At 30.3% G+C, this 8,903-nt stretch overlaps 1 long non-coding RNA gene across 1 annotated transcript; it reads left to right on the top strand.

Annotated features, from left to right (window-relative positions):
• The first annotated feature begins 553 nt into the window (after positions 1 to 553).
• LOC148764150 (uncharacterized) lies at positions 554 to 2,326 on the top strand. Its single transcript, XR_016024485.1, has 3 exons — positions 554 to 655; positions 1,321 to 1,394; positions 2,213 to 2,326. It is a non-coding gene; the product is annotated as an uncharacterized LOC148764150 (long non-coding RNA).
• Positions 2,327 to 8,903: the final 6,577 nt, after the last annotated feature.

Here is an 8,903-nt window from a genome sequence, read left to right as displayed (position 1 = left end):
GATATTGCCCCTAATGGTACCATTGAGTCGATTAAGCCTCGAACTAGTTCAAATAGAAATTTTAAGGTGAAATTAAGAGTTTCACAGTTCAGGGATGACTCAAAATGGTAATTCGGAGTTTGAGGATCAATTTGGAGTCAAACCGAAATTTTCACTATCTAGGGGCAAAATCGTAATTTTTCCACTCACGGATAAATTTTGAGATTTTGAGAGAATTTAGATCACATTTGACAAATTGGAGAATGGTAAGAGTATAAGGGATGAAAAATATGTCTATGGGCATTTTTTTAGTTTTTGGGGCAAAAATGTAATTTTTCACTTTACGGGGGTAAAAGTGTAATTTTTAAAAATTTACCCCACCAAAACTTTGGAAAAGTCTAGAAATTTCATGGAAGACATGGATAAGTGAAGAGGATTGAGTGGTAGAAAAATAAAGTCAAAAAGATGACTAGAAAAAAATAAAATAATAAAATATTCAAAAGGTAAATAAAATAATAATATTTTATTAAGCCTATTAAAAGGCTTGAAAATTCCAGAATTATTCATTGGGAGGGTCAGCCAAAACCAGCAGGAGAGAGAGAGAAATAAGAACAAACCCTAGAGTGAGAAAATTCAAAGAAAAAGTGTGATTTTTCAAGGAATCAAGTGTTTAAAGGTATGATTTTTCAAGCTTAGCTTAAGATTTATCATTTCCATGCATTTCTCCTTATTTTCTATGGTTAAATTATGTGTTTTGATGATGGATTCAAATCTGATCATATGGGTTTAGAGAGAGAAAGTTGTTAGATTAATTTGATTTTGAACTATGTTAGTGTTTAGTGTTAGTTTAGCATGTTTATGAGTAAAACAACAAGAAAAATATTCATTTTCTCCATGAATTTCTCTAGGCTGAATCTAGCCAATGGTGTGTGAGGATGAGGTTGACTTTATTTTAAGAGAATTAGATGGAAAAATGATGAATTATGAGGTTGGAAATTAAATGGGAATTTTTGGTGCAAAAAAAAAAAAATTGAAATTTCTACCCACTAGGGGTAAAAGCGTAATTTGTGATCCGAACTGATAAATTGGACCACATTCATAGTCATTGAGGTATTGTGGATATAATTGGATAATTGAAATTGAAATGGATGGAATTGGAGTTGAATTGGAGATTTTAGAAATTTACATCGTATATAGGCAAGTTAGGTCGGACACTGTGATTAAGCAAATGTCCAAACATTTCACACCCTATCTAGTGCATACGCATGGATAAGAGCCTGAAATAATATATATTGATTTGACACAAATTATTGAATTTTTTGTGTCATGTATTGTGGATAGGTGGTGAGCTATTTGATACGGGTAAAAGACTACACCCGAGGACCGAGAATAGGAGTATATCTACTCCTAGTACAGTGAGTAAACTTACTATCGTCTTAATTATCTAGAGTAGATTTATATAATTGTGTGATTTTATGGAAAAATGGTTTAATTGGAAAATTATTGTGTTTTATGGTAAAATGGGATTTTATAAAATAATTTTATAATATTTTTGAAAATTTAATAATGATTTCAAAAATAGAGTAATTGGAGACCTATACTATGATTGTGTTGTTTATCCATGATTTTACATTAATGGCTTATGACAAATGTGGGTATGACTGGTTATTTTTATGATTTTAAGAATATGTGAACTGCTTTATTTGCCTTGAATGTGTTAAGTGAGCTATGTCATACTATTGTGATTTTATTGGTTGGTGGATTATAAAGTGGGCACTGCAGTGACGGGGGTTCCGTGGGCCAGCCTAATTAGAGGGGCACGGTTCTCAATTATTGAGCTTACCTCGATTGGAGAGGCGCGTAGGATAACTCCCGAGGTAGGATTTGAGTACACTTCACGCTGGCCACCACGTGAAGTTGGGACTCAGCCAACGCCAAGGAACGGCTGTGTTGTCAGAGGTGAAATGTGTTTGTGTGTGTGACAATAAACAGCCTTGGCGGTCTCGGTAAGATGCTTTCGCGAGGTATCCCCGAGAATGGATTTTTAGCAAGAGCCAAGTTTTTGAAAAGTGCATAAGCCATGTTGAGTAATTAGATGAAATCCAATTATTTATATGGGTTGAGATGAATTATTTTAATTGTCTCCTATTACTCGGCTTTAGATTATTTTGATGATGTTTGTCTACTCACTGGGATTTTATAATCTCACCCCTTCTTCCTATACATTTTTCAGGCTCAGAATAGGCAGTAGACTGTCAATTGCATCGAGAAGTAAATTTCGGAGTTGCATCCTAGAAAGCAAGGTTATAGACTTAAACCTTCTCAGTTATTTGGGGGCTCACGTGTCATTGTAATTTAAATTGCATACTCTAGTTTTCTATATTATAGTATGTATAAATTTATTTTATTTTTATGTGCAGAAAATTAATTTTTTTTGATGTTTCAAAAATATACATATATATATATATTGTTTTACATGAAAATAGATTATTTTAATTAATATTTTTAGTTTATTTTATTATTCAAAAAAAAAAAAAGAAAAGGAAAGAGAGAGAGGAATGGAAAAACTGGTACAAAAGCCTTGCGAGGTCTCGAAAGGCGTTAGGGGGAAGAATGTCTATCGAGGCTTCGCGGCGGTTGTCACGGGCTCGATGGGAGTTCCGGGTCGTGACATTATTACTCGCTTTCAATGGTTTTATAATCTCATTATCGATTTCAAGTTGAATTTTTTTACATTTTTTGTTAAAACAGATTATAATTGAATGCTTGCCTTGGGTAAAATGAGGCTAAAACCCTCTATTGACAAGAACAGTCCATTTATTGTCGCTCATGCCTTCAAAAGCGTTATTACTCGCTTTAAATAGTTTTTTAATCCCATTATTGATTTCAAGTTGAATTTTTTACATTTTTGGTTAAAACAGATTATAATTGAATGCTTACCTTGGGAAACGTGAAGCTAAAACTCTCTATTGACAAGAAAAGTCCATTTATTGTCGCTCATGCCTTCAAAAGCCTTATTACTTACTTTAAATGGCTTTATAATCACATTATTGATTTTAAGTAAAAATTTTTTACATTGTTGGTTAAAAAAAATTGTAATTGATTATTTACCTCGGGAAACATTAAGCTAAAACTTTCTATTAATAGAAAAAATCCATTTATTGTCGCTCATGCCTTCAAAAGCCTTATTACTCGCTTTAAATGGTTTTATAATCTCATTATCGATTTTAAGTTGAATTTTTTTACATTTTTTGTTAAAACAATTTATAATTGAATGCTTACCTTGGGAAACGTGAAGCTAAAACCCTCAATTGATAAGAAAAGTCCATTTATTGTCGCTCGTGCCTTCAAAAGCCTTATTACTCGCTTTAAATGGTTTTATAATATCATTATTCATTTTAATTTGAATTTTTTTATATTTTTTGTTAAAACAGATTATAATTGAATGTTTACCGTGGGAAACGTTAAGCTAAAACCCTCTATTAATAGGAAAAGTCTATTTATTGTCACTCATGCCTTCAAAAGACTTATTACACGCTTTAAATGGTTTCCTAATCTCATTATTGATTTTAATTTGAATTTGTTTTTATTTCTTTTAAAACTGATTATAATTGAATGTTTACCTCGAGAAACGTGGGGCTAAAGCCCTCATTTGACATAAAAAGAGCATTTATAGTCACTCATGCCTTCAAAATCCTTATTACTCGCTTTCAATGGTTTTATAGTCTCATTATTGATTTCAAGTTGAATTTTTTTACATTTTTAGTTGAAACTGATTAAAATTGAATGTTTACCTCGGGAAACGTTAGGCTAAAACCCTCTATTAACAGGAAAAGTTCATTTATTGTCGCTCATGCCTTCAAAAGCCTTATTACTCGCTTTAAATGCTTTTATAATCTCATTATCAATTTCAAGTTGAATTTTTTTATATTTTTTCTTAAAACATAATATAATTGAATGTTTACCTTAGGCAACGTTAAGCTAAAACCCCCTACTAATAGGAAAAGTCCATTTATTGTCGCTCATGCCTTCAAAAGCCTTATTACACGCTTTAAATGGTTTCCTAATCTCATTATTGATTTTAAGTTGAATTTGTTTTCATTTCTTTTAAAACTGATTATAATTGAATGTTTTCCTCGAGAAACGTGGGGTTAAAGCCCTTATTTGACATAAAAAGAGCATTTACAGTCGCTTATGCCTTCAAAATCCTTATTACTCGCTTTCAATGGTTTTATAGTCTCATTATTGATTTCAAGTTGAATTTTTTTACATTTTTAGTTGAAATAGATTAAAATTGAATGTTTACCTCGACAAACGTTAAGCTAAAACCCTCTATTAATAGGACAAGTCCATTTATTGTCACTCATACCTTCAAAAGCCTTACTACTCGCTTTAAATGGTTTTGTAATCTCATTATGGATTTCAAGTTAAATTTTTTACATTTTTCATTAAAACAGATTATAATTGAATGCTTGCCTTGGGTAACATGAAGCTAAAACCCTTTATTGACAAGAAAAGTCCATTTACTGTCGCTCATGTCTTCAAAAGACTTATTACTCGCTTTACATGGTTTTATAATCTCATTATTGATTTTAAGTTGAATTTTTTTACATTTTTTCTTAATACATAATATAATTGACTGTTTACCTCGGGAAACATTAAACTAAAACCCTCTATTAATAGGAAAAGTCCATTTATTGTCGCTCATGCCTTCAAAAGCCTTATTACATGCTTTAAATGGTTTCCTAATCTCATTATTGATTTTAAGTTGAATTTGTTTTCATTTCTTTTAAAACTGATTATAATTGAATGTTTACCTCGAGAAACGTGGGGCTAAAGCCCTCATTTGACATAAAAAGAGCATTTATAGTCACTCATGCCTTCAAAATCCTTATTACTTTCTTTCAATGGTTTTAGAGTCTCATTATTGATTTCAAGTTGAATTTTTTTACATTTTTAGTTGAAACAGATTAAAATTGAATGTTTACCTCAGGAAACGTTAAGCTAAAACCGTCTATGAACAGGAAAAGTCCATTTATTGTCGCTCATGCCTTCAAAAGCCTTATTACTTGCTTTCAAGGTTTTATAATCTCATTATCGTTTTCAAGTTGAATTTTTTTACATTTTTTGTTAAAACAGATTATAATTGAATGCTTGCCTTGGGTAAAATGAGGCTAAAACCCTCTATTGACAATAACAGTCCATTTATTGTCGCTCATGCCTTCAAAAGCGTTATTACTCGCTTTAAATGGTTTTGTAATCTCATTACTGATTTCAAGTTGAATTTTTTACATTTTTGGTTAAAACAGATTATAATTGAATGCTTACCTTGGGAAACGTGAAGCTAAAACTCTCTATTGACAAGAAAAGTCCATTTATTGTCGCTCATGCCTTCAAAAGCCTTATTACACGCTTTAAATGGTTTTCTAATCTCATTATTTATTTTAATTTGAATTTATTTTTATTTCTTTTAAAACTGATTATAATTGAATGTTTAGCTCGAGAAACGTGGGCCTAAAGCCCTCATTTGACATAAAAAGAGCATTTATAGTCACTCATGCCTTCAAAATCCTTATTACTCGCTTTCAATGGTTTTATAGTCTCATTATTGATTTTAAGTTGAATTTTTTTAAATTTTTAGTTGAAACAGATTAAAATTGAATGTTTACCTCGGGAAACGTTAAGCTGAAACCCTCTATTAATAGGAAAAGTCTATTTATTGTCGCTCATGCCTTTAAAAGCCTTATTACTCGCTTTAAATGGTTTTGTAATCTCATTATTGATTTCAAGTTGAATTTTTTACATTTTTGGTTAAAACAGATTATAATTGAATGCTTGCCTTGGGTAAAATGAGGCTAAAACCCTCTATTGATAAGAACAGTCCATTTATTATCGCTCATGCCTTCAAAAGCGTTATTACTCGCTTTAAATGGTTTTGTAATCTCATTATTGATTTCAAGTTGAATTTTTTACATTTTTGGTTAAAACAGATTATAATTGAATGCTTACCTTGGGAAACGTGAAGCTAAAACTCTCTATTGACAAGAAAAGTCCATTTATTGTCGCTGATGCCTTCAAAAGCCTTATTACTCGCTTTAAATGGTTTTATAATCTCATTATCGATTTTAGGTTGAATTTTTTTACATTTTTTGTTAAAACAATTTATAATTGAATGCTTACTTTGGGAAACGTGAAGCTAAAACCCGCAATTGATAAGAAAAGTCCATTTATTGTCGTTCATGCCTTCAAAAGCCTTATTACTCGCTTTAAATGGTTTTATAATATCATTATTCATTTTAATTTAAATTTTTTTATATTTTTTGTTAAAACAGATTATAATTGAATGTTTACCTTGGGAAACGTTAAGCTAAAACCCTCTATTAATAGGAAAAGTCTATTTATTGTCGCTCATGCCTTCAAAAGACTTATTACACGCTTTAAATGGTTTCCTAATCTCATTATTTATTTTAATTTGAATTTGTTTTTATTTCTTTTAAAACTGATTATAATTGAATGTTTACCTCGAGAAACGTGGGGCTAAAGCCCTCATTTGACATAAAAAGAGCATTTATAGTCACTCATGCCTTCAAAATCCTTATTACTAGCTTTCAATGGTTTTATAGTCTCATTATTGATTTTAAGTTGAATTTTTTTAAATTTTTAGTTGAAACAGATTAAAATTGAATGTTTACCTCGGGAAACGTCAAGCTAAAACCCTCTATTAATAGGAAAAGTCCATTTATTGTCGCTCATGCCTTCAAAAGCCTTATTACTCGCTTTAAATGGTTTTGTAATCTCATTATTGATTTCAAGTTTAATTTTTTACATTTTTGGTTAAAACAGATTATAATTGAATGCTTACCTTGGGAAACGTGAAGCTAAAACTCTCTATTGACAAGAAAAGTCCATTTATTGTCGCTCATGCCTTCAAAAGCCTTATTACTTACTTTAAATGGCTTTATAATCACATTATTGATTTTAAGTAGAAAGTTTTTACATTGTTGGTTAAAACAAATTATAATTGATTATTTACCTCGGGAAACATTAAGCTAAAACTTTCTATTAATAGAAAAAATCCATTTATTGTCGCTCATGCCTTCAAATGCCTTATTACTCGCTTTAAATGGTTTGATAATCTCATTATCGATTTTAAGTTTAATTTTTTTACATTTTTTGTTAAAACAATTTATAATTGAATGCTCACCTTGGGAAACGTGAAGCTAAAACCCTCATTTGATTAGAAAAGTCCATTTATTGTCGCTCATGCCTTCAAAAGCCTTATTACTCGCTTCAAATGGTTTTCTAATATCATTATTCATTTTAATTTGAATTTTTTTATATTTTTTGTTAAAACAGATTATAATTGAATGTTTACCTCGGGAAACATTAAACTAAAACCCTCTATTAATAGGAAAAGTCCATTTATTGTCGCTCATGCCTTCAAAAGCCTTATTACATGCTTTAAATGGTTTCCTAATCTCATTATTGATTTTAAGTTGAATTTGTTTTCATTTCTTTTAAAACTGATTATAATTGAATGTTTACCTCGAGAAACGTGGGGCTAAAGCCCTCATTTGACATAAAAAGAGCATTTATAGTCACTCATGCCTTCAAAATCCTTATTACTTTCTTTCAATGGTTTTAGAGTCTCATTATTGATTTCAAGTTGAATTTTTTTACATTTTTAGTTGAAACAGATTAAAATTGAATGTTTACCTCGGGAAACGTTAAGCTAAAACCGTCTATGAACAGGAAAAGTCCATTTATTGTCGCTCATGCCTTCAAAAGCCTTATTACTTGCTTTCAAGGTTTTATAATCTCATTATCGTTTTCAAGTTGAATTTTTTTACATTTTTTGTTAAAACAGATTATAATTGAATGCTTGCCTTGGGTAAAATGAGGCTAAAACCCTCTATTGACAAGAAAAGTCCATTTATTGTCGCTCATGCCTTCAAAAGCGTTATTACTCGCTTTAAATGGTTTTGTAATCTCATTACTGATTTCAAGTTGAATTTTTTACATTTTTGGTTAAAACAGATTATAATTGAATGCTTACCTTGGGAAACGTGAAGCTAAAACTCTCTATTGACAAGAAAAGTCCATTTATTGTCGCTCATGCCTTCAAAAGCCTTATTACTCGCTTTAAATGGTTTTCTAATCTCATTATTTATTTTAATTTGAATTTATTTTTATTTCTTTTAAAACTGATTATAATTGAATGTTTAGCTCGAGAAACGTGGGGCTAAAGCCCTCATTTGACATAAAAAGAGCATTTATAGTCACTCATGCCTTCAAAATCCTTATTACTCACTTTCAATGGTTTTGTAGTCTCATTATTGATTTTAAGTTGAATTTTTTTAAATTTTTAGTTGAAACAGATTAAAATTGAATGTTTACCTCGGGAAACGTTAAGCTGAAACCCTCTATTAATAGGAAAAGTCTATTTATTGTCGCTCATGCCTTTAAAAGCCTTATTACTCGCTTTAAATGGTTTTGTAATCTCATTATTGATTTCAAGTTGAATTTTTTACATTTTTGGTTAAAACAGATTATAATTGAATGCTTGTCTTGGGTAAAATGAGGCTAAAACCCTCTATTGATAAGAACAGTCCATTTATTGTCGCTCATGCCTTCAAAAGCGTTATTACTCGCTTTAAATGGTTTTGTAATCTCATTATTGATTTCAAGTTGAATTTTTTACATTTTTGGTTAAAACAGATTATAATTGAATGCTTACCTTGGGAAACGTGAAGCTAAAACTCTCTATTGACAAGAAAAGTCCATTTATTGTCGCTGATGCCTTCAAAAGCCTTATTACTCGCTTTAAATGGTTTTATGATCTCATTATCGATTTTAGGTTGAATTTTTTTACATTTTTTGTTAAAACAATTTATAATTGAATGCTTACTTTGGGAAACGTGAAG

This window comes from Theobroma cacao, chromosome 2 (genome assembly GCF_053813885.1).
Source record: "Theobroma cacao isolate CCN51 chromosome 2, ASM5381388v1, whole genome shotgun sequence".
Classification (NCBI taxonomy): Eukaryota; Viridiplantae; Streptophyta; class Magnoliopsida; order Malvales; family Malvaceae; genus Theobroma; species Theobroma cacao.
This window is presented reverse-complemented; position numbering and strand designations above follow the sequence as displayed.